The sequence below is a fragment of the Microcaecilia unicolor genome, chromosome 3 (assembly GCF_901765095.1).
Source record: "Microcaecilia unicolor chromosome 3, aMicUni1.1, whole genome shotgun sequence".
NCBI classification, from domain to species: domain Eukaryota; kingdom Metazoa; phylum Chordata; class Amphibia; order Gymnophiona; family Siphonopidae; genus Microcaecilia; species Microcaecilia unicolor.
In genome coordinates this window covers 428,365,526-428,392,355 of record NC_044033.1, presented here as the reverse complement: position 1 = coordinate 428,392,355, position 26,830 = coordinate 428,365,526, and positions in this window count along the sequence as shown.

Here is a 26,830-nt window from a genome sequence, read left to right as displayed (position 1 = left end):
GAGACAAAAACAGTGACGGAATTCAAAAACGTGTGGGACGAACACAAAGGAACTCTATTTAGAAAATAGATGGTAGAAAACAAAAATAAATAATTTTAAAAATCCTTAAATGGCTGCAGGGGTTGGATGTGTAAGTGACGCTTGGACGGCGTAAAGAACTAAGGCCGGTGCCAGGCAACTTTTGTAGGTCTGTGTCTATATATAGCAATCCAGTTTAGGATAAGCTGGAAAGGACTTCAATGGCAACTCCAGTAGCTGGAACCGAGGACAGTGCTGAGCAGACTTTTATGGTCTGGGTCCCACAAATTACAAGATGGATTTGGATAGACTGGAGTGAGTTTTGACAGCAACTCCAGAAGGTGGAACATAAGGATAAAGCTGGGCAGACTTCTACGGTCTATGTTCCAGAAACACCAAAGAAAGACTCTCATAAAGTATATAATGTCACATTCATTGTTGATTTAATCATGAATTGATAATGAATGTGACTGTTGGGCAGTCTGGATGGACCATTCAGGCCTTTATCTGCCATCACTTACTATTTTACTATGTTACAATTGCTTAAGAAAAAGCAAATAAGAAGGAATCTTTTTTAAGATCAGCAGGTAAAGAACACCATGCAGAAACAGCTTGACAAGGAAATGAAGTTGATAAAGACTTTTTAAACTTAATATGGAAAATAAATAAGACAAGAATCAATAGCTCAAGATAAAGAATATGACAATGGAAACGAAAAGACACCATTCAGCTTGTAAAAGCTTGAGGCAGATCCAAATCCTTAAGCACTGAGGCATTGTCCTATCACACCAAAGAGATCCCTTTAGTGTTTTAGAACCTTCTTGTAAAACATTCCCACTTCACCTGAGGTAAAGTTACCCTTTCGGGTCATAACCTGTTGCTAAGGAGCTATTCTGAAGTTCCCTATAGCACAAGAAGCAGAAGTTGTAACACTGCATCTTGCAGGTATATATATCCATCAGAAAAACATTGAGGTAGGAGGTGTGAACACATTGATAATCTACATGTGTTTGTTTCCAAAATTGCCTACAGCTGGAAACAGGGAAAGACTCAAACCATGTATGTGTGCTGTTTTACAATCAGCATATAAATGTCCAAATAAGATGCATGTGGTTACCATTAATTTTCTTTTTCTCACTCTTCCTGCATACTTTTGTTTATGTGGGGGATTATATCCTTCTTTTGTATCTTGGCGTTACTATTAATTTCACATTAACCTTGGATGTTTTTCTATTCTATACCACGTCTCATATTCCGCTTTTATCTCAGAGAATTCAAAGCGGATTACAGTAAGAAAACCCTTCTAAATGAAGAGAATTGCAAACAGTTTTCCCCAGAAAGATCATTTCAAATTCAGTAATTAGTCCTAGAAACAAAACATTTTTAAAGTTTACCTAAAACATAAGAAAGGTGGTAATTATCAAATTTAAAAGGGAATTACAGTTTTCCTCAGAAACATCATTTAAATTCAGTAATTAGTCCTCGAATATAAAAACATGTTTAAAGCCTTCCTGAAATGCAAATAAGATGGCAATTGTCTGATTTGAGAGGGAATATCGTTCCAAATTCATCTGGTACAAAAAAATTGCCCCCCACCCCCCATTTATCTGAATGTTCTTCACAGAAGCAAAAGCTAAATCAAATCTCTGTTCTGACTTTGAATTATATTCTATAACTACAGACACCTAAATCCTATAGTAGGCAATTCAAAAGGGGACATGTGTATGGGAGGGGTGCTCCAAAAATTTGAGTGCAGTGCTATAGAATAGCACAATTTGCGTGCCAAAATGCCATAAATTGATTAGTAGGGAATATATGTAAACACCTTAAGTCTTCAGCATTCTGACCATGGAAACATTTAAAAACCAAGCATGCTATTTTAAAATATATACGTGAGTTTACAGTAAACCAGTGAAGTCTATTTATAAGTGGTGTTGCTCTATCAAAATTTTCCAATTTAAAAATCAATCTTGCATGGATATTTTGCAAAAGCTGCATTCTCCTCTGTAATTTTAAAGAGATCGAACTATATACAAGTTGCAATAATCCAGTTGCAGCAGCAAAATGGCCTGAGAAATACATCTAAAACTTTGCACTCCTAAGGTAGAGCGAATAGATCACATTTGGCTTAAGGTAAAGAAAACGTTTCTGGATAATTCATTAATCTGACATTCAAAAGTCAGTTTAGAATCCAATATGATCCCTCAACTTTACACATTTTCTATTTTTAGTATCGCGCCCGTAACCAGTTTTGGTTCTTTAGATGATAGTTCATGGAAATTGTCAAACCAAACTAATTTTGTTTTTGTTTTTAACCCCTGTCTTTCAATTTTTAGCCACTAGCTGCTGGATTCTATATAGCACACCTAGAGATCCGTGTTGAAATCCAGGCATATTCTATAACAAGGCAAGTAACTTAATTGACTTAACAAATATTGGGGCCCTTTTACTAAGCCGCGTAAGTGTCTATCCACCTTATAATCGAAAGAGAAAAACGCCTAGATTTCGACCCAAATAGACGTTTATCTCACAAAAACGAATAAATCGGTATAATCGAAAGCCGATTTTGGACGTTTTCAACTGCACTCCGTCGCGGATGCGGACAAAGTTGATGGGGGCGTGTCAGAGGTGTGGCGAAGGTGGAACTGGGGCGTGGTTATCGGCCGAGGAGAGATGTATGCGTTAGAGCAATAATCGAAAAAAATAAAGGCATTTTTAGCGAACATTTAGGACACTTTTGTTGGACCCTTTTTTCACACGAACAGGTCCCAAAAAAGTGCTCTAAATGACCAGATGACCATCGGAGGGAATCGGGGATGACCTCCCCTGACTCCCCCAGTAGTCACTAACCCCCTCCCACCACAAAAAAATGATGTTTCACAACTTTTTATTTTCACCATCAAATGTCATACCCACCTCCCTGGCAGCAGTATGCAGGTCCCTGGAACAGTTGTTAGGGGGTGCAGTGGACTTCAGGCAGGTGGACCCAGGCCTATCCCCCCCTACCTGTTACAATTGTGCTGTTTAATGCTTATTAGTCGTCCAACCCCCCCAAACCCACTGTACCCACATGTAGGTGCCCCCCTTCACCCCTTAGGGCTATAATAATGGTGTAGACTTGTGGGCAGTGGGTTTTGAGGGGGATTTGGGGGGCTCAACACACAAGGGAAGGGTGCTATGCACCTGGGAGCTCTTTTACCTTTTTTTTTGTTTTTTTAAAAGTGCCCCCTAGGGTGCCCAGTTGGTGTCCTGGCATGTGAGGGGGACCAGTGCACTACGAATCCTGGCCCCTCCCACGAACAAATGCCTTGGATTTATTCGTTTTTGAGCTGGGCGCTTTCATTTTCCATTATCACTGAAAAACAAAAACGCCCAGCTCACAAATTGTCGAATAAAACATGGACGTCTATTTTTTGCGAAAATACAGTTCGGTCCGCCCCTTCACGGACCCGTTCTTGGAGATAAACGCCCATGGAGATAGATGTTTTCGTTCAATTATGCCCCTCCATGTGTACCCAACGTGCACCAAAATGGAGTTACTGCCCGACTACCACATAGCTCTCGCGGTAATTTTATTTTTGGTGCGTGTCCAATACGCGCATCTGAAAAATATTTTTTATTTTCAGGCGCAATGCATGCATTAGGATTTAGGCGCAGTTCATTACAGAATATGCGTAGCGAGTTGTGTGTGTAAATTTTAATTATTGCCAATTAGTGCTCATTATTGTTTGTTAAGTGTTGTTATCAATGGGGGTCCTTTTACAAAGGCGCGATGAAAAATGGCTTGCAGTAGTGTAGGCGTGTTTTTTGGGTGCACGCTGATCCACTTTTTAGTGTGCCTGTAAAAAAGGCCTTTTTTTGCCGAAAATGGATGTGCAACAAAATCAAAATGGCCGCATGTCCATTTTGGGTCTGAGACTTTACCACCAGTCATTGACCTAGCGGTAAAGAATTCATGCGGTAATGACCTACGCGTGTCAAATGCCACTTGGCACGTGTACAATGGATTATTACCCATCTACCAGATGGGTTGTGTAAAGGTTTGTCCCCTGGAGGCAACACAGGGGGCAATCCTGTGTTGCCTCCAGGGGACAAACCTTTACACAACCCGTCTAGTAGATGGGTAATAATCCATTGGATGAAGGAGTATTACAGCGTTGTTGGAACTCTTCTAGCCACGTACTCAATAATTAAAGTTGGACAATAATACGGACAGGAGTACATATGTCAACTTAAAGTGTCAACTTAAAGTTTGAACTTTAACAGTGGCTTTTTTGCCTGGAATATTATGATAACTTTTTGAAATATAAAAGAAATTATTTGGGAACTATTTATTTATTTATTTATCTCATTTGTACCCCACAGTTTTTCAACAGTGTCAGGCTCAATGTGGCTTACAACGGACTACAGGGGCAGACGCCAATGCAGTAAAATGAAGCTAATATGGCAGAAAAACCTACAAGAGATATTGGGGAAGAGTAGGAATGGACGGAAGGATTAGGGAAACCTGGAGGGAAGAGGGAAGGGGAATGTGTCCAAAATGTCTCTAGATCGATGCGCTTCCAACAGTGGAGACACATGCAGAGGCAGTGGGATAAGCACTTCCAAATAACATGGTCTTTAGAGATTTCCTGAAAGTTAGATGGTTGGTGATGGTTTTAATGGTCTTTGGCAAAGAGTTCCAAAGCTGAGTACTGATGAAAGAGAAGGAGGTAGCATACGCGGATTTGTACTTGATGCCGTTGCATTCTGGATAATGAAGGGTAAGATATGAACGGGAGAGTCTAAATGTATTCCGGAGAGGTAGGATGATGAGAGCAATCATGTAGCCAGGTACCTCATCATATAGGATTTTGTGAACTAGAGAGCAGAGTTTAAAGGTGATTCGATCAAGAAAGCTGGGAGAGGAAGATAAGTTGGAAACCACCTCTTAATATTAAAGCTAGAATAGGCACAAGACCTATAGATAGATAGATAGATAGATAGATAGATAGATAGATAGATAGATAGATAGATAGATAGATAGATAGATAGATAGATAAGAATCAAACAAAATTCTTTGATTTAAACTTGTTTTTGTCTTTATGATCCCTGTAGGAACCAATTAGGTGTTATTATTGTTCAGGTTTGTGTATGTTTTGAGCTCAGTGGTTTCCAACTTATCTTCATCTTCCAGCTTTCTTGTTTACCTTTTTTTGTTCATCTGTCTTGGCTCTGAAGTTCTTCTTTCTTCAAGCTTGCTGGTCTTGTGCCTATTCTAGCTTTAATATTAAATAAGAGGTGAAAAAACTATCTTCCCTCATTGTGTGCAGTTATTGGTGTTCCTGCCTATTAGACTCTTAGAACTGAGAATTTAAAGAAAATCAAGAGAAAACCTAATTCCCTTTCTGTCAAATCCTCTCTATTTATCTTTTTCCTATTCTGTCTAATAAGGACAGCTTCTGGCAGGGTCTGCAGCTGTATCACACCAGCATTCAGACTTCATGCTCACTCAAAGTAATTTCTTTATGTAAGATTGTTTTGCATTTCCAATCCTCACAGGACAGGTTCTAGTCCTCTGTTCAGAGTTAACAGCTATAATTTGTTTCTGTTTAGTTGCACCTCTTAAGTGCACCAAATTAAAGTCACTGTATCCGAGTTACAGGTTTAAAAACTGTTTTCTGAGTATTCACTGCAAAATTATAATTCTTTATGGCAGTATTATTTTCCCTTGATATAAAATCAAGTCCTTAGGTCTGTGCTACCTGAGAAACTATTTCACCAAACAGACCTATGAAATAATATCACAATTTGCAATGAAACAAATTTTAACTCCTGCTGGAGAAATATATCCTTTTTAGTTAGTCAGTAAACTTCTTTCAGATTATTCAATGCGTTCAAGCAACACTCAGCCTTTAGATAATGTCTGAGAAACAAATACTTGCTTTTCTCAAAATACTTCCAAACACTTTGCAGTATAGTTCACTCACTCATATGAACACTTTCTTATTAAGTCAAACAAATTTTCGTACTTCTGCAACCTTTTACAACCCACACTTTTTCTCTCACAAATACCTCCTACCTCTTGCATTCCTTAGCTGCTTTCTCCCCACATCACCCTGTCAAGTTGCTAAAATATAAGAGACCAGGGCAGCCGATCAGCATCCAGCTCTCATGACTTTAAGCAGCCAATCAGCATCCTGTTCTCATAGCCCTCAGGCAGAGCTACACTTCCCAATTTTAATATGATTTTAAAATAATATTTTAAAACTTCATTTTGGCATTAAACTTCAGTCATAAAGGTTAGCAGACACTATATTTTTATGTAAAAAATTCTACAATTTAGGTTATTTTGAATTATTTAATTGACTCTGAACCATTTTAATTAAAGGCAAGCTTTAGCAGTGTTCCTGCCACTGTGTAAGCAAACCACACTGCTCAGGAGTCACCCCCTCACCACCCCCCCCCCCCCCCGACACTCCCAGGACCCCCTGGAGTCTCTCCCAGGAACCAAACTTTTAACCTCTGGTTACACTAAACATTCTATTATTACAATTTCCCCATGTGTCAATTTGTTTAAAAACTTGCTTTGTGTCAGCATAACTAATTGTATATTATGGAATAACACTTTAGTGGTGTGAGGATGCTATCTGCTGAATTTTGATAAAAAGGTTTATGTTAACAGGTCATCACTATGACAGGTAGTATAGTGCAAAACAGCTTGAAAGGCTGCTGTAAGAATGAATGCAAAGATAAAATATACACACTTCCCAAAGCTGACAGACAAAATAAATTACTTCCTTCATAAAAATGAACATAAAAAAACTCGGTACAATCCCTGGATAAATAGGAGTAACAGCTGCCAGAACAACACAATATGGTATAACGTGGCACTAGTCAAGATATGAACGTCTTGTATAATTTGTATTTATTTATTTATTTATTTATTTATTTATTGCATTTGTATCCCACATTTTCCCACCTATTTGCAGGCTCAATGTGGCTTACATAGTTTTGTTAACATTGTCATTCCAGGATATCAGATACAGTTAGTATTGTGCAGAGAGAAGAAGGAGGGAGTGGTTAGGGTAGTTATAGAAGGTGGGTTTTCATAACTGAGTGGGTTGGTGAGGTGGATTATTGAGGTTATCGGTTATCGGTTCTCATTGTAGGCTTTGTTGAAGATGTATGTCTTCAGAGATTTGTGGAAGATAGTTATTTCATTGATTGTTTTCAGGTCTGTAGGTAGTGCGTTCCATAACTGCGTGCTCATGTAAGAGAAGGTAGTGGCGTGCATCAGCTTGTATTTTAGTCCTTTACAGCTGGGGAAGTGCAGGTTGAGAAATTTGCGGGATGATCTTGTATAAAGGGAGAAATAGAAAGACAGAGAACCCAAAATGGAAAGAAATGGGAAACCTTGGGAATAAATATTTATACTTGAGTAGTAACATAGAGGCCCTTTTACTAAAGCTTTGTGTATAGAATTAGCAAGCCCATAGGTACAAAGGACTAGATTCTATAAATGGCACCCAAACATTCAGCACCAAGTAGAAGCATGCTGAGCAGAATTTTACAAAGGCCACATAGTTTTTACAGAATCACATTCTGTTCAATAATTAAATTGGTACTACTTAAATACTACAAACATGACAAATAGGAGACAAGGCCTCAGAGATCGTTTGGGTCACACGCATCCACACAGACCTTTTTGATTTTGTAGGGAAATATACTGTGAATTCACCACATAATTCATTATTAGAGGATATAAATCTGCATTTAGAAGCAAAAGATGATTCCAATGTGATTGAGTTAAGAGCATTTTTAGAGAATCTGGATTATGTATTACCTATCACCTTTTCTACTCATGAAAAGGGTCATCGATTGGATTTACAATATTAGCTTACTCCCTTATATCAACTAGGGAAATTTCTTATTCTGAAATTAAATGGACACAAGTGATTTGGTCAGATCACTTTCAAGATTCCTTTACCCTATATTGGTTAAAATATTTTCAATATAGGAGAAAAAACTCTTGCCCTCATTCAATCGTAAAATTATGCAGACCTAGAATTGATCAGATTTTATTTTGGAACGATATCATATCACAAATGCCTCTAACAGAAAATGAATCAGTAGTATGGATACATGCTTGGAATTTATATTGTAAGACAGTTTTAGGTAAAATTGTCCCAATTTATGAAAAGAAAATTAAGCAGATAAGCAATAAATGGTATACGGCAGATCTAGCTGATCTGATGCATAAGTGCATTTTCTTAGAGAGAAAATGGAAGAAAGATAGCTTTAAGCTGAACAAAAATAACTGGAGATCAGCTGTAAATATCTATAAAATAATCAATTATTAATGCTAAGAAGAAATATTTCTCTGAAGTTATAGCAAGGGATATCTCTAACATGGGGAAAGTTTTTCATATAGTGAATAGCCTAACTGCAAATCAACTAGTATCCTATTTTTAATCATAAATAAAAATTCTTTTCGAAGAGTTACATAAAGATAATATCAATGCTGATCGTTCATTTATGATTCATTATTGACAGAGGGTTGCTTAGTGAATTGCTGTTGGAATTATTTATGTAGCGTCTCTATGCAAGAGTTAAATTTTTTATGCTTAAATATTGCAAAACCTCACTGTTACTTAGATACTTCCTCAACTTATTTGATGAAGTCAATGCCTGTGGCATTTCAGATGGCCTTATTGTACTGGGTGGAGGATCATTTTTCTTCTGGAACTTTTCCTAAGTCTTTGTCTCAGATTATTTTGACACCTACATTAAAAAAAAACTCTGCAGCCACTAAGGAAGATACAGCTAATTATAGACCAGTGGCATCTATCCCTTACTTTAAAGTAATGGAGGCAGTAGTAACATAACAATTAGTGGCCCACTTAGATCAATTTAATTTGTTACATTCATCACAATCAGTGGCGTACCAAGGGGGGGGGGGGCGGTGGGGGCGGTCCGCCCCGGGTGCCAGTGGGTGGGGGGTGCTCTGCTCCCGCCGCCTCCTTTAAACAAAAATCAGCGAAGCAGCGTCGTAGGCAGCCCCTCGCCTGCCCTGCTTGTGATAAAATCAAATCTCCTTCTCCTCGTCTTGACGTCTTGACGTCGACTCGGGCCTTCCAATCAATCACTATGTCCCGCCCTCCTCTAAGGTAAATTCCGCGAGGGCGGGCGGGACATAGTGATTGATTGGAAGGCCCGAGTCGACGTCAAGACGTCAAGACGAGGAGAAGGAGATTTGATTTTTACAAGCAGGGCAGACGAGGCGCTGCCTGCCATGCTGCTTTGCTGATTCAGACAGTAGTGAGAACGGGACTGAGGTGGGGAAGGAGAGGGGCGAAAGGGACTCGGGTTGGGGTGTTCAGAGGGGAAAAGGGGAGGGGAGAAGGGGACTGGGGTGGGGATCTCAGACAGGGGAGGGGAGAAGGGGACTGGGGTGGGGGGTCTCAGACAGGGGAGGGGGAAGGGAGAAGGGGACTAGAGTGGGGATCTCAGACGGGAGAAGGGGAGGGGAGAAGGGGACTGGGGTGGGGGTGTTCAGAGGGGAAAAGGGGACTGGGGTGGGGTCTCAGACAGGGGAGGGGAGAAGGGGACTGGGGTGGTGGTCTCAGATGGGAGAAGGGGAGGGGACTGGGGTGGGGGTGTTCAGAGGGGAAAAGGGGAGGGGAGAAGGGGACTGGGGTGGGGGGTCTCAGACAGGGGAGGGGAGAAGGGGACTGGGGTGGTGGTCTCAGACGGGAGAAGGGGAGGGGAGAAGGGGACTGGGGTGGGGGTGTTCAGAGGGGAAAAGGGGAGGGGAGAAGGGGACTGGGTGGGGATCAGACAGGGGAGGGGGAGGGGAGAAGGGGACTGGGTTGGGGATCTCAGATGGGAGACGGGGAGGGGAGAAGGGGACTGGGGTGGGGGTGTTCAGAGAGGAAAAGGGGAGGGAGAAGGGGACTGGGTGGGGATCTCAGACAGGGGAGGGGGAGGGGAGAAGGGGACTGGGTTGGGGATCTCAGATGGGAGACGGGGAGGGGAGAAGGGGACTGGGGTGGGGGTCTCAGACATGGGAGGGGAGAAGGGGACTGGGGTAGGGGTCTCAGACAGGAGAAGGGGAGGGGAGAAGGGGACTGGGGTGGGGGTGTTCAGAGGGGAGAAGAGAACTGGGGTGGGGGTCACAGACAGGAGAAGGGGAGGGGAGAAGGGGACTGGAGTGGGGATCTCAGACGGGAGAAGGGGAGGCGAGAAGGGGACTGGGGTGGGGGTGTTCAGAGGGGAAAAGGGGAGGGGAGAAGGGGACTGGGGTGGGGGTCTCAGACAGGGGAGGGAGAAGGGGACTGGGGTGGTGGTCTCAGACGGGAGAAGGGGAGGGGAGAAGGGGACTGTGGTGGGGGTGTTCAGAGGGGAAAAGGGGAGGGGAGAAGGAGACTGGGTGGGGATCTCAGACAGGGGAGGGGGAGGGGAGAAGGGGACTGGGTTGGGGATCTCAGATGGGAGACGGGGAGGGGAGAAGGGGACTGGGGTGGGGGTCTCAGACATGGGAGGGGAGAAGGGGACTGGGGTAGGGGTCTCAGACAGGAGAAGGGGAGGGGAGAAGGGGACTGGGGTGGGGGTGTTCAGAGGGGAGAAGAGGACTGGGGTGGGGGTCACAGACAGGAGAAGGGGAGGGGAGAAGGGGACTGGGGTGGGGGTGTTCAGAGGGGAGAAGGGGGCTGGAACTGGGGGCTGAAAAAAGGGGCAGAGAGAGAGGGGACAGATCCTAGATGGAAGGGGGAGCGAGAGGGAGGGCAGACCCTGGATGGATGGGAGAGGGAGGGAAAATGGTGGATTGAAGAGGCAGAGAGAAAGGGCAGACAGTGGAGTGGATGGAAGGGAAAGGGCAGACAGTGAATGGAAGGGGCAGAGATAGAGGGCAGATGTGGATGGAAGGAGCAGGGAGAGAGGGCAGACATTGGATGGAGGGGACAGCAGAGAGGGCAGACATTGGATGGAGGGGACAGCAGAGAGGGCTGACACTGGATGGCAGAGAACGAAGACAGATGCTGGATGGAAGGAAGATGGTGAAAAGAAGATGAGGAAAGCAGAAACCAGAGACAACAAACTGTAAATAAAATATATATTTTTGTTTTTTGCTTTAGGATAAAGTAGTATTGTAGCTGTGTTAATAAATGTTTATAATAGAACATGTAAACAAGGTAATCTTTTTATTGGACTAATTTTAATACATTTTGACTAACTTTCAGAGAACAAAACCCCCTTCCTCAGGTCAGGATAGGATACTGTAACAGCACTATACTGTACTGACCCGAGGACGGAGGTTTTGGCCTCTGAAAGTTAAATGTATTAGTCCAATAAAATGGTATTATTTTACTTTCTATATTTGTTTTATTTCTATTTGTAAAGTGGTGATTGGTACTTGTTAGTTTTTTTCAAATTTACATCTGCTGTCTTTATATTTTGCACAGTACTAGGGGACAATTTCTGTTTCTGTGGTGTTGCATTGTATGCAGAGTCTGGCATTGGGGGTTAAGTTTAATTTTTGTCTAGAAAGTTTATGATTACTTATCCTATAGTGGATTAGGGTGTATCTGTGTTTGTGAAAAAGACATGGCTTTCAATTGGCATTGACTGTGCAGGATCTATGATCTGTACTATTCTGTCTGGTTTCATTTTACAATAGGTGAATTGATGTTCTAGTGCTCACTGTAGTGTTTAAGATGCTTTCCTTTTCCTTGTGTGACTCGTAGAAATGACTGCTTCATGGTATGGTAGAATTGCTCTAAAGGTCCTGAGTGTTTTGTATTCTCGGCATGCCTAGTACTGGATTTTTTTTTTTTTTGGGGGGGGGGGGGGGGTGTTAAAAAATGACCGGCCCTGGGTGTCAACTACCCTAGGTACGCCACTGATTCCATGCTGACTATAGCACAGAAACCTTATTGATCTCATTGTTGGATTACTTCAGGTCTCTTAAGTATCGGTCAGAGAGCTCTCATTATGCAATCAGATTTATCAAAGTGCTTTTGATTTGGTTGATTATAAGGTTTTACTGGAAATTCTTGGTAAATGTTGGTGTCACAGGTAATGTTATGTCCTGGTTTAAGGGTTTCTTGACTACAAGATCGTATTGTGTTAAATTTCAAGATCAAATTTCTGGAATCTGGTCATTACCTTCTGGAGTCTCCATTGCCCCCAGTACTGTTTAAGTTTAATGTTCTTTTGTCATGAGGAAGGCTTTACAAGTTATATCTATGCTGATGATATCACCATAGTTTTTCCTCTTAAATCAAGCTTACAAGATTTGTATGGTTCAATTGCCTGTTGTTTCTCAATTATAACTAAGTGGATGTCATCTCGTTATTTTAAAATAAACAGAGAAAAAAATCTATGCTAGCGGAAACAAAGCAAAAACAGTTGTTTCAAATGTGATTATTAATAGTGAATGTTTTCCACTAGATCAATCAATCAATCAATACAAATCCTAGGTATTTTCTTGGACAACAATTTATCCATGGGACATCAGATTAATGCTGTTGTTAGAAGTTTGTTCTTCACTATGCAGAAGCTATGGGCCATTCGTAAATATTTAGCTGAACACATGTTTAGAATATGGTAACATTGTTTACTTGGGATTAACACAAAACTTACTATGAAAATTGAAGACAATACAGAATGTGGTAGCTCATTTGATTTCTTCCCTTAAAAAATCAGAGAGGATTGCACCTTAGTTTGTTAAGCGTCATTGGTTGAAGATAGAGGCCGGAATATTTTTTAAGTTGGGCAGTTTGCTATGGAAAATTATGAATGGGAAGATCCCACAATATATGACTCGTAAGCTATGTTACTCAGCATCGAGACAAATGTACAATACATTAAGTTTTTTTTTCTTTTGTTTCCCAAATGCTTAGTCAATTATGTCTAAAAAGCTTTTCACACATCTATTTGCGTATCAAGTCACAAAATTCTGGAGTTTTTTTACCAATTGATTTGAGATTCTTGGTTAGTTATGACATGTTTAAGAAGGGTTTGAAGACATTTCTCATTGAGAAGTATGTAGCAAAAAATTGATTAAGTGCACTGCTATAGTCTTTTAACTTTGATGTATTCTGTTTTTTGGTTTGGTTTGGTTTATTTTGCATCCTAAATGTTTTATGTCGTAGTTTTCATATTGTAACCCACCATGAGCTATATGAATGTTTTAGGTGGGCTATAAGTTAGCTATCTGTATCTGTAAAAACCTCCTAAGCACATATTGAGGGGCACAATCGAAAGGGAAGCCAAAGTTTTGCTGAGGACGTCCTCGCAAAATGTCTCGATGGAGAGGTAGGGAAACCCATATTTTCGAAACAAGATGAACGTCCATCTTTCGTTTTGATAATATGATCAAGGATGCCCAAATCATGAAATTTAGGTCGTCCTTAGAGATGGTTGTCCCTAGATTTGGTCGTTTCTGATTTTCAGCGATAATGGAAACCAAGGACGCCCATCTCAGAAACGACCAAATGCAAGCACTTAGAAATAGAACAATGTCATCACAAACATACCTCAATTTACACCTCCCCAACTGCAAAGATATCAAATACAAAACATACTATGCTTCCAGTTTCTCCTTCCTGGGTAGTCAACTTTGGAATGTTCTCCCAAGACCCATCTGACCAATTAACAACTATTTACCTTTCAGGAAAATGTTAAAGTCCCATTTTTCAAGCAAGCTTACCCTAATGGACCAACTTAATTCTACCAGCCCACCTACGATACTCCTGCTACGACGTCGACACAAACTTTGACCCCAATGACACATTTGACTTTACTCTCAAATCCCTTACACTCAATCCCCTATCTTCTCCCCCCCCCCCCATCCTTTTACCATTTCCCTCCCTATCTCCTTCCCTTTTACCTATCCTATCTTTGTCTACCTTCCCTATCCCTACTCATATATTCCTGGGCGCTGCTGCCACTGTGTTTTTCTCAGTTCATAATGTTCTTTTCACATGTCCTTGTAATGCTTTTTCACTATGTAAGTAGTTATGATCATCACAGTTTATAATACTCTTCCTACATTGTCTTGTTTTGCTTTATTTTCTACCATGTAAGATGCTTTCTTTTACAATGTAAGCCACACTGAACCTGCTGTATGTGGGAAAGTGTGGGGTACAAATGTAATAAATAAATAAATAAATAAATTTAGGGTCCTAACTTCAAGTTTATTCAAGAGCATCCTATGAGGAACCATGTCAAAAGCTTTGCTGAAATCTATGTACATTACATCTAGCGCATGTTCTCAATCCAATTCTCTGGTCACCCAGTCAAAGAATTCAATCAGATTTGTTTTGCATGATTTACCTTTGGTAAAACCACGTTGTCTCGGTTCTTGTAGTCTATTGAATTCCAGGAAATTCACTATCCTTTCCTTCAACATCACTTCCATTACTTTTCCAATAACCGAAGTGAGCCTTACCGGTCTGTAGTTTCCAGCTTCTTCTTTGTCACCACTTTTATGAAGAGGGACCACATCCTCTCTTCTCCTATCCCATAGAACCTCCCATGTCTCCAAGAGTTTAACAAATCTTTAAGAGGACCTGCCAACACTTCTCAGAGCTTCCTCAATATCCTGGGATGGATCTCGTCTTGTCCCATGGCTTTAATTTTCAAGTTGTTCATAAACACTTTCTTCCATGAATGGTGCTATTTCCACGCCATTCTCATAGGTATTTTTGCCTGTCAATTGTGGTCCTTCTCCAGAATTTTCTTCCATGAACACAGAAGTATTTGTTTACCACATTTGTTTTTTTCTTATCATTATCCACAAAGTGAATCACAACATGTTTCAAGTCCCACAATTCCATTTTTAGTCTTCCTCCTTTCACTAATATACCTGAAAACTTTCTTATCGTCTCTCCTTGCATTTTTAGCCATTTCTTCTTCCACATATGCTTTCGCCAGATGTATCTCTCTCTCTTGGCTTCTTTCAGTTTCATCCGGTGTTCATCTTTGTGTTCCTCTTCTTGAGTTTTTCTATATTTTATGAACGTCAACTCTTTAGCCTTTATTTTCTCAGCCACATGCTTGGAGACCCATTTCAGTTTCCTTTCTCTTGCTTTTATTTACTCTCCTTACATAAAGGTCAGCAGCCAAATTTATAGTTCCTTTCAGCCTGGACTACTGCCATTCTACTTCTTGTATATCCTTCCAGTCCATCAGCTCTTTCTTTAGGAATTCCACCATTTTACTAAAGTCAGCATGTTTGAAATCCAGGACTTTTGAGTTTTGAGTGGCTGCCCTCCCCTTTAGCTGTTATAACAAACCAAACTGTTTGATGATCACTGCTGCCCAGGTGGGCACCCACTCTGACATTAGACACACTTTCACCATTTGTGAGCAACAGATCTAGAGTCACTATCTCCCTTGTGAGTTGCATCACTATTTGTCTGAGCTTAGCACTTTGGAAGGCATCCACAATCTCTCTACTTCTTTTTGATTTCTCAGATGGAACTTTCCAATCCGCATCTGGCAGGTTCAAAATTTCCTAGCAACAGCACCTCTCATTTCTTTCTCAACTTTTGGATATCTATAACCAGATCTTTATCTAGTTCCTCTGATTGTATCAGAGGTCTGTAGACAACCCCCATGTGGAAAGAGGTTCCATCATCTCTTTTCAAGGTGATCCATATCGCTCAGCACTGAAATAAAGTCGGTAACGCATGCACAATCATAATAGCTGTAGAGCAGCTATCAACAGTGATTTGTTTGTTCATACTCACATTCATGCCGATTGGTTGGCACCAATATAACCATACGTTAATAGATGTGTGTGACAGCACCATAATGGGCATGGAGGAGTGGCCAATGTGGTGCTTTCTTATAAAAAGCATCTGACACCACAAGTATGTGAGGTGCAGTCAGCATGGCTCAATGTGGTAGTTTGAGAAAGGCACATTTTGACCCTGATGAACTGTGCCTACTGGTTCAGGAAGTCATTGCAAACTTCAGTGTCTTATATAGAGCTGCAGCCACTATGTCAAGTGCCAACTGTCAATCTGATGCTACATTGCTGAGTATCTCAACACCATTTATCACAACAATCAGATGTGGAGGACCTTAAGAAAAAGTGGAAGGATCTGTGGTGTAGAGTACTGACCAAGGACCTGAAGCGAAGGCAAGAGATACCCGGCAGACATGTAACCGTCACAGCCCTGGAGAAAGAGGTGCTAGTCACAGTTGACCCTCCTCCTCTTTTTCCTCCAGGAGTGGTGGCAACAAAAGGAGTGCAGTCAGGACAGGCTTGTGCAAAACAGGAAAAATCTACATCTTTCAGCCACGTTTCGGTTATACTAAATGCCATCAAGTGCGTTCAATCAGAAATATCATAAAGTGAAGAGAATTTGGACTTTACAGAGTGGTTATTAAGCAAATATACTTACACGGATGAGGAATTATGAGAAGTCATGGCTAAAGAAATAAAGGTAAGAGAGTTAGTTAAAGACCAAAGGGCATAAGATTTCAAGGTTTGGTGGCTTTTTGAACTGGAATAGTATCTTGTACTATGTTGAGAGTACCATGAAAAGGTTCAAGGAAAAAAGCAAGGCATGAACAAATCAACATAGAGGCAGAGGCCTCTGTATTGCTGTGCTAAAGAGGTGTGTGGAGGAGCATGCAAAGGAGCAGAATATGCTCCTTTGTTGCGCTCCTTCAGTATGTACCAACAAAGATGCTGGATAAGCTCTTTTGAGCAGGGACTGTCTCTTTGTATCAGGTGTTCAGCACTGCATGCGTCTGGTAGCGCTATATAAATGCTGATAATAATAATAATATATGATCCAGTCTACCACTTTTAGTGATATCACAAATGGAGTGGAGTTGCAGAAACGTCAAGAAACAAGTAGACAGGACCATAACAGATGGAAGAGTCTTTAGTGGTGTTACTAAGGTGGTAGAGACATGGAAATGTTGAGAAACACGCAGGGATGACCAGAAGAGAGGGCAGTGTCTTTCATGATATCACAAAGACAGAGGAGTTGGGGGAAAATCAAGAAACAAGCAGGGAGGAACAGAAGTCTGTAAAACTGAAAATATAAACTAATCAAGATTAACACTAATGCAGGTGAAGCTGTAGCGGTCAGTAATGAAAATCACATTTAAAAAATTAAAGAAAAGAAAAAAGAGAACTAATCAAAGAAATTAAAGAAAAATGAAAAGAAAAGCCCTAATAGCCCCTATAATTCAGGTATACCACATAAATCGGTCACAGGAAGCAAGCTCCTGCACTATGTATCTTCCACAGATCATTCATCAGCAAATGCAACAATTTATCTAGTCGAACACAGACATATGACTGAAAACAACAAACTTTTCTCATAGCTTTAAAACAGGCCTCAGGAGAACAGGCTCAGCTGCTGCTAATTGTCACAATCCTTCAATGCCTTCACACTTAACATGTTATAGATATTTCTTTAAAAACCTCCCAGGAAATTGTTTGATCTTGCATAGCTGCTGACACCTATGAATTTAACCATTAAAAAAAACCAAAAAAAAATTGTTACCTGCTATTTACCTCTGTCACATATACTAAAATGTTTATTGCAGATCCTTGTGACTCTGGGCAAGTCACTTAACCCTTCATTGCCTCAGTTAGAAAATAAATACCTGTATATAATATGTAAACCACTTTCATTGTAACCACAGAAAGGCACTATATCAACTCCCATCCCTTACCGCACCCCCCCCCCCCCCCATTTCTATGCTCTGTTAGCTGTTAATGCAACAATTAATGAGCACTAAGAATTAACTTAAGATTTGTGCTTATAAGTGACTCACTCCTCACCTTTTTACAAATGCCAACACAGGCCATTCAAAGTGTTGTAAAAGGGGGGGGGGGGGGAGGTCAGTGCCTTTACATAATTACCACATTAATGTGTAATTGGGCAGAGAATGGGTGGTAAGGCAGTTTCCAAGCATTAAATAATATGGCAGATCAGTGGCAGCAGGTGATGTAACTTAGAGAGGTAGACCTGATTCCATACCCAAATGCACTCAGCCCACAGGTAGAAACAAAACATGTCTCTTCAATCTGCTGAATGGCAGAGAAATAGATGGCAGCAAAAGGATATTTTTTTGGGGGGGGAAGGGTAGCTATTAAGCTGCACTACAGCCCTTATGGGGTAGATTCTATATAAGGTGCCTAAAAAATTAGCACCGAGTAAAAACATGCTGAGTGAAAATCTGTAAAGGCCGTGCAGCCATGTAATAGTGGCAAATAGGTTGAAACAACTTGACAAGAAGGGTTTCTGGTTGACCTTTGTGACTCATGGTGAAAGGAAATATCACCCTCAAGTTCACCACACTCATAATTGGAGGAATAACTTGATGGTTCAGGTGGAGGTAATGGGAGATCCAGATACAGAGGAGCAGTGGAGATACAGTGAAGAAAAAGAATAGTCTTGCTGTCAAGCAGTACTGCCACTTTTATCTACCAAGCCCAACCATTGAAACATCTTGTTGATGCAGGCCCTTGCTAGAGCAGTAAGCAGCAGAGACCATTATCATTCCACTGTAAATGAAACTCTTGTGTGAATTTCTATGAGAAGGTACCTTGCAGAGCCCATCAAGGCCATGACCACAGACTCATTGGTATGCTGGGCAAACAAGTCCTCAGTCTTGCTAGATCTGACCAAGGTCAACTAGCAGTTCTTTTTCTGCTCACTAATCAATGTTTTTGGTGGGCAGATACAGTATTCTCAATGGAAAGGGATATCATGAGTCCACATCATTCACAGCTTATAGAAGACTTGGTAGAAAATCTGGCACTGCTAAAGACACACCTCCATCTCCTTGGTTTCCTTCAAATTCCATGTGACTAGCAGAAAGACTAAGTGCCCAGCTCCACAAAATCAATGTATACCTATACTCTCTGCCCTCAGTTTTTGTTGTGGTTTTGCCAGTTGCCACTCCTCTCACTGCTGTCTGATTTCTTGGCTCCACAGGTTATTTTAGGCCCAAGTGCAAAAAAAAAATCCTCCTTTCCTGTGCTGCTCTACTTCTGGTAGTTTCACTGCCTAGCCTGCTCCCTTGGTTGAGTATCACTGCTGTGCTATGTAGTTGTTGCCAGTGCTAATCTAGCTGTTCCCATGTGGTGTGATCAGCTGCTTTCATATTTTTCCACACCTGGGTATCTTGTACCCACCCCACCACCACCACCACCACCAAAAAAAAAAGAAAGACAGAAACATGAATTTAAAAAGAATATTTTTCTCCTCTAGCACTAGGGTTTTAGCTTTTCACTCATCTTTATTGTGTTCTGCCCTACTTGTGTTGTCTTGGCATATTCATGGCACCGTAACTGCTGCTGTTCAATGTGATCACCTTCCCTGACACTTCGTTATTTCCACTAGGCGGATTTGTTCTTTATGAAAGGGCATGTTTATGTTCAAGTTATCAGTTGGGGGAATGGGAGGCTAGAGATTTGGAAGTTAATTGAAGGGGTCACAAAACAGAGTCAACTAAAATACTTGTAAGGCCCTGTTCAAATGACTAATGCAAAATAAAAATCTGGATTACAGTATGATTGTGGTACACCAATACAAGTGCAAACAACTGGCTTGCTTTATCTAAGTATTTTCATGCTGGTCAGTGGTACACAGCTTTACAGGACTTGCATCCAATACCTAAAAAGACATATTCATTTACCTATACAATTAAGCTGTTAAATTTGCTTTGACTGATCAATTCCTGTTAATGTTGCATAAAAAGTTAAAAAAGTGTTTTTAAAAGGATGCCATGGACTGCCCTGAAAGACAATCGGGAAGATATTCAGTTGGCGGTAGTCAGTGTTTTTTTAAACGCTAACCGTCGTTGGCTGAATTAACTACCAATATTCAGTGCCAGGCTATGTCCAGTTACCAGATCTGAATATTGGGGGCTGAATGTGGGCAGATTGGCTGCCAGAGCTTATGTGGGGCCAAGCTGAATATCAGCAAGGACCCACATAACTTTTTTAAGTCCCCTGATCCCCATACATAGCCCCCTCATTCCCTGCCCCCAGCCCACCACAATGAATATGACTTCTATCCCTCTCTTACCCCAAGAGGTCCAACCCCCCTCCCCCAGCTTACATTATATCCCTGGTGGTCTGGGGGGTCATTAGGGCCTGGAGCTTTGCAGTTGTCCTAAATTAAGTCAATTAGCTATGCGGGTGCTGGCACTGAATATTGCCAGCTACTTATATCAACATATTGGTAAATAGGGGCATATTATCATAGGAGGGGTGTCCATTCATGAAGCCTGTTTGATCTTTGAGTGCAGTGGTTTTATGGAAGGTGACTAGAGCTTCTTGGGGGCTGATCTTCCAGTCACAGTTTGGCCTAGCAAATGAGGTTTACCAGTGGTACAAGTACTTCTCTTGACAAGCTCTCTGTAAGCATTGTAGTTCTGCTCTTCGTACAGGTATTGTACTACTGGTGTATGAAGGTGAACTTTATCCCCGTTTCAGCCTCAACTTTATGTAACTCTTTGAGTAGAACTTTCTACTCCTCCAGATCTCTCTTTTATCTTAATTGAGTGCTTCCCAAACTATTCTCTAACATGACCCCATTTTAACAACAGAAATTTCTTATGACCCTAGATGATGCAAACCAGAATAGCAGATCTCTACTCTCCCTCTTCTTCTTACTGCATTTTCTCCTCATCCTCTCCTTCTCATTCAAAGCAAGAAGTAGCAGCAGCAGGGGTGACAACCATGGCTGCTGTGCAGGTCCTGTGAATCATGCACTCATGAACCCCGCTGTTCTGCATGAGTTTCTAAGAGGGATCAGTGACTCTGAATGTTCACTGACTCACAGGACCCATGCCTATTGCTACTACTGGGCATAGTCACAGAGGAAGCCCAGAGAGAGGGGGAGTGGTCTTGTTTCAGTGACCCCATCCACTGATGATGGAGCCTCATTTGGGGTCCTGATTCTAAGTTTGGAAACACGGTCTTAATTAAAGAATCCTAATTAGAGAGGGACAGTTCTATAACTGATCACCTTCATTTAGGTAGCATTTATTTATCAAATTTATATCCCTCCTATCCAATATTTCTAGGCGTGTTACAATGTACACTGATAAAAATAATACATAGACCAAACTAAAACTTATTATACTCTACTATAGACCATACCAGGGGCGTAGCCATGGGCGGGCCTAGATGGGCCCAGGCCCAGCCACCATGGCCCCAGGCCCGCCCACCCTAACTAGCCCCAACCCAACCCAAGTGAGGCTCCAATCTTTTCCTGCCTCTTCTGTCCACTCTCCCCGTCCGTGTGGTCTGCTCACTTTTACTGCCCTGAAGCACCATTCTCCCTCCAGCACCGGCGATTCCTATAGCCAGCTTTCTGCCAGCGTGCGTCGTCAGGGCCTCTTCTCAGGCACGTCCCGCCTACTCTGCAACTTCCTGTTTTCCGCAAAGGTGGGACGTGCGCCTGAGGAGAGGCCCCGTCGACGCACGCTGGCAGAAGGCTGAGTATGGGAATCGCCGGTGCTTAAGGGAGAACGGCGCTTCAGGGCAGTAAAAATGACCAGAACTGACCATGTGCAGGGGGCTGTTGGCATCTGGAAGAACACTGCCAAATGCCCTGGGTTTGAAACAGTTCAGTGGGGTGGGGGGGGGAGGGTAGCAGGTAGAGAGGAAATGCGAGGCCCATGCCCATCCAGTCCACCTCCAGGCCCATCTAAAAATTGAACTCTGGCTATGCTACTGGACCATACTAAACATACTATACTATAATATACTAAAACATACTGCACTATGGTACCTATCTTTGCCTGCTATTAACTTAACTGGCCAGCACTGACTATTCGTTTTAGCTGGTTAAGTTAGCATCAGCCAAAAAAAAAAAAAGCCCAGACATTCAATGCTGGTCACCAGAAATGGCCTAGCATTGAATATCCAGGGTCTGCACCGACTGTGGCTCTTATGCGGGCTGCTTCCCACCAGCTGAATATCAGCCCTATTATGTTAGTTAAGCAAGTACTTGCAGATTAGTGCTTAGGTGCCCTGTTAGCATTTACAAGGGGTATATGCAAATATACCCACCTAAGTGCCAGTATTCTAAATATTTATCCATTTTAAGGGGTCCATACATTTGAGCATCAAGGTTACAAAATTTCTCTTTTAGTTCATAGAGTGGATTACTATTGTTTCTCAGTTATGACAAATGAATAAATGCTTTTCTATATTCAGAGTCAACTTTTAAAATGTCCAAATAACTTGGGGTTCTCTTTTCCTCTCTTCATAACTGCATTTCTGTAGGACAAGCAGAAAGCTCACTTTCTGGCTGTCCCTGTCAAACATTCTTAGTTAAAGATTTGCACACATCCTGCATAGCTCAGAATTCATTGGTTCCCATGATAGGCAGATTCAATCATAGGCAGATTTCATTCTGACAGTTGGTTACGTCTATCCATGAGATATCCTGGTTCTGCACCAGTGGTTAGTAACTGATGTCAGCAAAACAAGTTCTCCAATGAACTTCAGGGTAGTTATTTCACAATCAATCATAATATGTTGCTCCCACCAGTGGCGATTCTAGCCGGCATGACACCCGGGGCGGATCGCCGATGTGCCCCCCCCCCCGGGTGCAGCGCGCCCCCCGGCGAAATGACACTCCCTGGGGTAACCTGTTCCGGGGCAGAGGGAGCTGCAGCGAAGTTATCGAAGTCAGCGAACTCAGCTGACAGGCGCGTGCCGCAGCACCCCCCCAGCGGCGTGCACCCGGGGCGGACCGCCCCCACCACCACCCCCCCTTGGTACGCCACTGGCTCCCACTTTTTTATTTAATGTCTTTTACCAATTATAAAATGCTATAAAATGAACAGGTTTGCCCAGTTACAATGTAACAGGTGTGATATTTCTTTCCTACCTGACTAACCCAAACACTTGTCATGACACTGATGGCACTGTCAGTTCCACCCCTTCTGACATGACTTCCAGTTTCTGAGAGGAGGGATTGACAAAGCTATCAGAGGTGCCGACTGACAGTGGCTTTGTACCATTCTGCTGCTCCCCCCCCCTCCCCATCCAGGAAGAAGCTTCAGTAGGGGAGGGGAAGGGAAGGAAGGAAGATGGTGGACTGTATTGGGTCATGTGCTCAGGGTCCCTTTTACTTATGAGGCCCCTATTAATCTGGGCCCGGGGTAGCTGCCTTCTTTGCCTATAGAGTGGAGGAGAGGCCTAGTGGTTAGAGCACTGGTCTTGCAGGTCACTTAGCCCTCCATTGCCTCAGGTACAAACTTAGATTGTGAGCCCTCCTGGGACAGAGAAATATCCAGAGCACCTGAATGTAACTCACCTTGAGCTACTACTGAAAAAGGTGTGAGCAAAATCTAAATAAATAAATAAATAATAAATATAGGTAAAAGTGGCCTATGAATAGCAGGAGAACAGTCAGAAAAAGAAGTGAGGTCCAGTGGGTTTAAAGAGGAAGTTTAGCTGAGAGGAGTTGAACAAATTGAGTGGGAATGGGCCAAGGAGAGGACTGATCACCATTCTCATGGTCCCTGCTGCATAAGGATGAAGGACAAATTGGTTGATTCCTGACGTAGGCACAATTGCTTAAATATGACTAGGTCAAATCCTTTTGAGTCCATCTATTATACCTTTCCTTGATTGTAGCTAATAAGTTGACTTTGTTTGCACATCCTGGTTTCACCCATTTATTGGACCTCACTTCTTTTTCTGACTGGCAAAATGTATCACACCAATGATGTGCCTGCTTTGCATGTTCAAACAGCCAGCATTTAACTTATTCTGGTTACTGTGCCAGCTGAATATAAAGCTGAGTATACAGAACTATAACTAATAATGATAATCAGATATTCTATCCTACAGTTTTCCTTAAAACGTGAAAACTACTATTGCTTCTCTCAGTAGTTGTGGCAGCAGTCAGCACTACTGACAACTTCAAGCCTCAGTCAGTCTCTGAGCCTAGCAAAATAAAAAAAATGCCCCAATTATCTTAAGCCCTAGCTATATCTTAGGAAATAACAATGTACCACAAGACCTGCTGTCTAAGATCAGATCATAACGGAAGTGTCATGGGAGTGTAGGACCTAGATCTGACCCCAACATTATTTGCTTTTTTTGAAAGTGAGTATACTGTTACATGTTAGCACTCCACACCCATGGGATAGTGATTTTTGAATGACTAGACTGAAATGATAATATAATTCAATTATAATACATGAATCTCTCAATTGAAGGGTTTTTAGGGCTTTTTCTTTCTCTACGAATATTTTTGATTTAAAGAAAAAAGCAGACCACTTTCTCTGGGATCAGACAGAACAACATCAAAACATGCCCTATCTGTTTTTACTGTGACCTTACTTTGCTTTCATTTTGTGATAACAGCAAAACCAGCCACTTAATCCTGCACTGTCTAAAGCCCCAGGTCACCACCATCTACAAACTCAAGTCTTTTCAGGTTCTGGATTATTCCATCCAATAAAACTTGTAGCAATCCTTTAGTAAAATTGTTCCGTGGTGTTGCTGTCTTCACTAATTATTTTTTTCTATCCACCCAATTCTTTAACACATTCCTATATGCTTTTAGTCGAAAAACAACTATAATGTTAAAACCAGAAGTCCATGCAAAGTTTCTGTGAGAAAATTGCAGAATGCTTTGAAATCGGATTGTTTCTTGAACAAAGAAGCTCTGTTGTAATGAGGAAGATACAGCCCTCATAATTTCCCTACTGCATGCTTCTCTCCTTTCCTCACAGATGGCTTTTACACAGTTAAGTAATTGCATACTTAATTTTATCATAGCAAAAGAATAACTACAAGGACATTTACAGTACTTTCATCCCCTGTCATACAGTATGGCTGGAGCTTTTAGTCTGAAGTGTGCATTCTCAGTTTGTTCCCATTATTAATTACAAACCTGGGGGGAGATGGCCCCCATACAGAGATGCAGTGTGTGAGAGTTTCTGACGTAAAGGGCTGGCTGATGGAGGGCTAGATTTACTAAAAGAAGCTAACATATATTAATGTGTGTGATGTATTACAGGTCCCGTCTACTAAAATAATAACAGACACTAATTGCATTAGCATGTGCCACATGGTAGCATTCTTTAGTAAATCTAGCCCTGAGTTTTCTGTTCTGCTGCTTTGTCTTTCATTCTTTTCTCCCTGGAAATGGGAGGGAAAGGAAAGGCAACTAATGAGCAAGATTGAAAAAAGACCTCAAGTCAATACTGGAAATACCTATCTATTAATCTAAAAAGTTGCTGGAAGAATAGATTAATGGTTAGACCAGTGGGCTGACTATAAGGGAAACCAGTGTTCAAATCCCACTACTACGCCTTGTGATCTGGGACAAGTCACTTAACCCTCTATTGATTCAGGTACAAACTTAGGGGACAATTCTGTGAAGAAGGCACCATTTAAACACATTGAAGGCACCATCATGGAAATGCTTTTAAAACAAACTGGAGGAAATTTTTTTTACTCAAAGAATAGTTAAGCTCTGGAACTCACTGCCAGAGGATGTGGAAACAGTGGTTAGGTTTGAACAAGTTCCTGGAGGAAAAAAGTCTATAGTCTGTTATTGAGATGGACTTGAGGGAAGCCACTGCTTACCCTGGGATTGCTAGCATGGAACGTTGCTACTTATTGGGTTTCTGTCAGGTACTTATGACCTGGATTAGCCACTGTTGGAAGCAGGATAATGGACTAGATGGATCATTGGTCTGACCCAGTATGACTATTCTTATAAAATTGGTAGATGCCTATCCAGCTCATTTTCGAAAGTGATCGCTGGCCATCTTCCGACACAAATCGGGAGATGGCCAGTGATCTCCTGAACCCAGCCAAATCGGTATAATCAAAAGCCAATTTTGGCCGGGTTCAACTGCTTTCCGTCACGGAGCCGCTGAAACATCAAGGGGGCGTGTCGATATGGTAGTGAAGGCGGGACGGGGGCAGGATGGGGACGTGCTTTGAGATGTCAGCTGATAATGGAAAAAAGAAAGCCGGCCTTGACGAGCATTTTGCCGGCTTCACTTGGTCCCTTTTTTTTCACGATCAAGCTTCAAAAAGGAGCCCCAACTGACTAAATGACCACCGGAGGGAATCGGAGATGACCTCCCCTTACTCCCCCAGCCTGAAATGTCATACCCAGCTCCATGACAGCAGTATGCAGGTCTCTGGAGCAGTTTTTAGTGGGTGCAGTGCACTTCAGGCAGGTGGACCCAGGCCCATCCCCCCCACCTGTTACACTTGTAGTGGTAAATGGGAGCCCTCCAAAACCCACCCAAAACCCACTGTACCCACATGTAGGTGCCCCCCTTCACCCCTTAGGGCTATGGTAATGGTGTAGAGTTGTGGGGAGTGGGATTTGGGGGGGGGGCTAAACAACCAAGGTAAGGGAGGTATGCACCTGGGAGCTATTTTAATTTTATTTTTTAATTTTTAGAAGTGCCCCCTAGGGTGCCCGGTTGGTGTCCTGGCATGTCAGGGGGGCCAGTGCACTACAAATGCTGGATCATCCCACAACCAAATGCCTTGGATTTGACCGGGTTTGAGATCGCCAGCATTATTTTCCATTATGGCTAAAAACCGATGCCGGCCATCTCAAACCCGGCGAACTCTGACATTTGGCCGGGCCCAATCGTATTAGCAAAGAAAAAGATGGCCGGCCATCTTTTTTGAAATTTTTTTTAAATTCGAAGATGGCCGGCCAGCTATTTGGCCGGCGCCATTCGATTATGCCCCTCTATGTGCATTAGTCATTATTCTATAATGTAACGCTTAAGTGTCATAGCACCTAACTGCAAGGGATTGGAGCATGGGGTGGGCCATGGG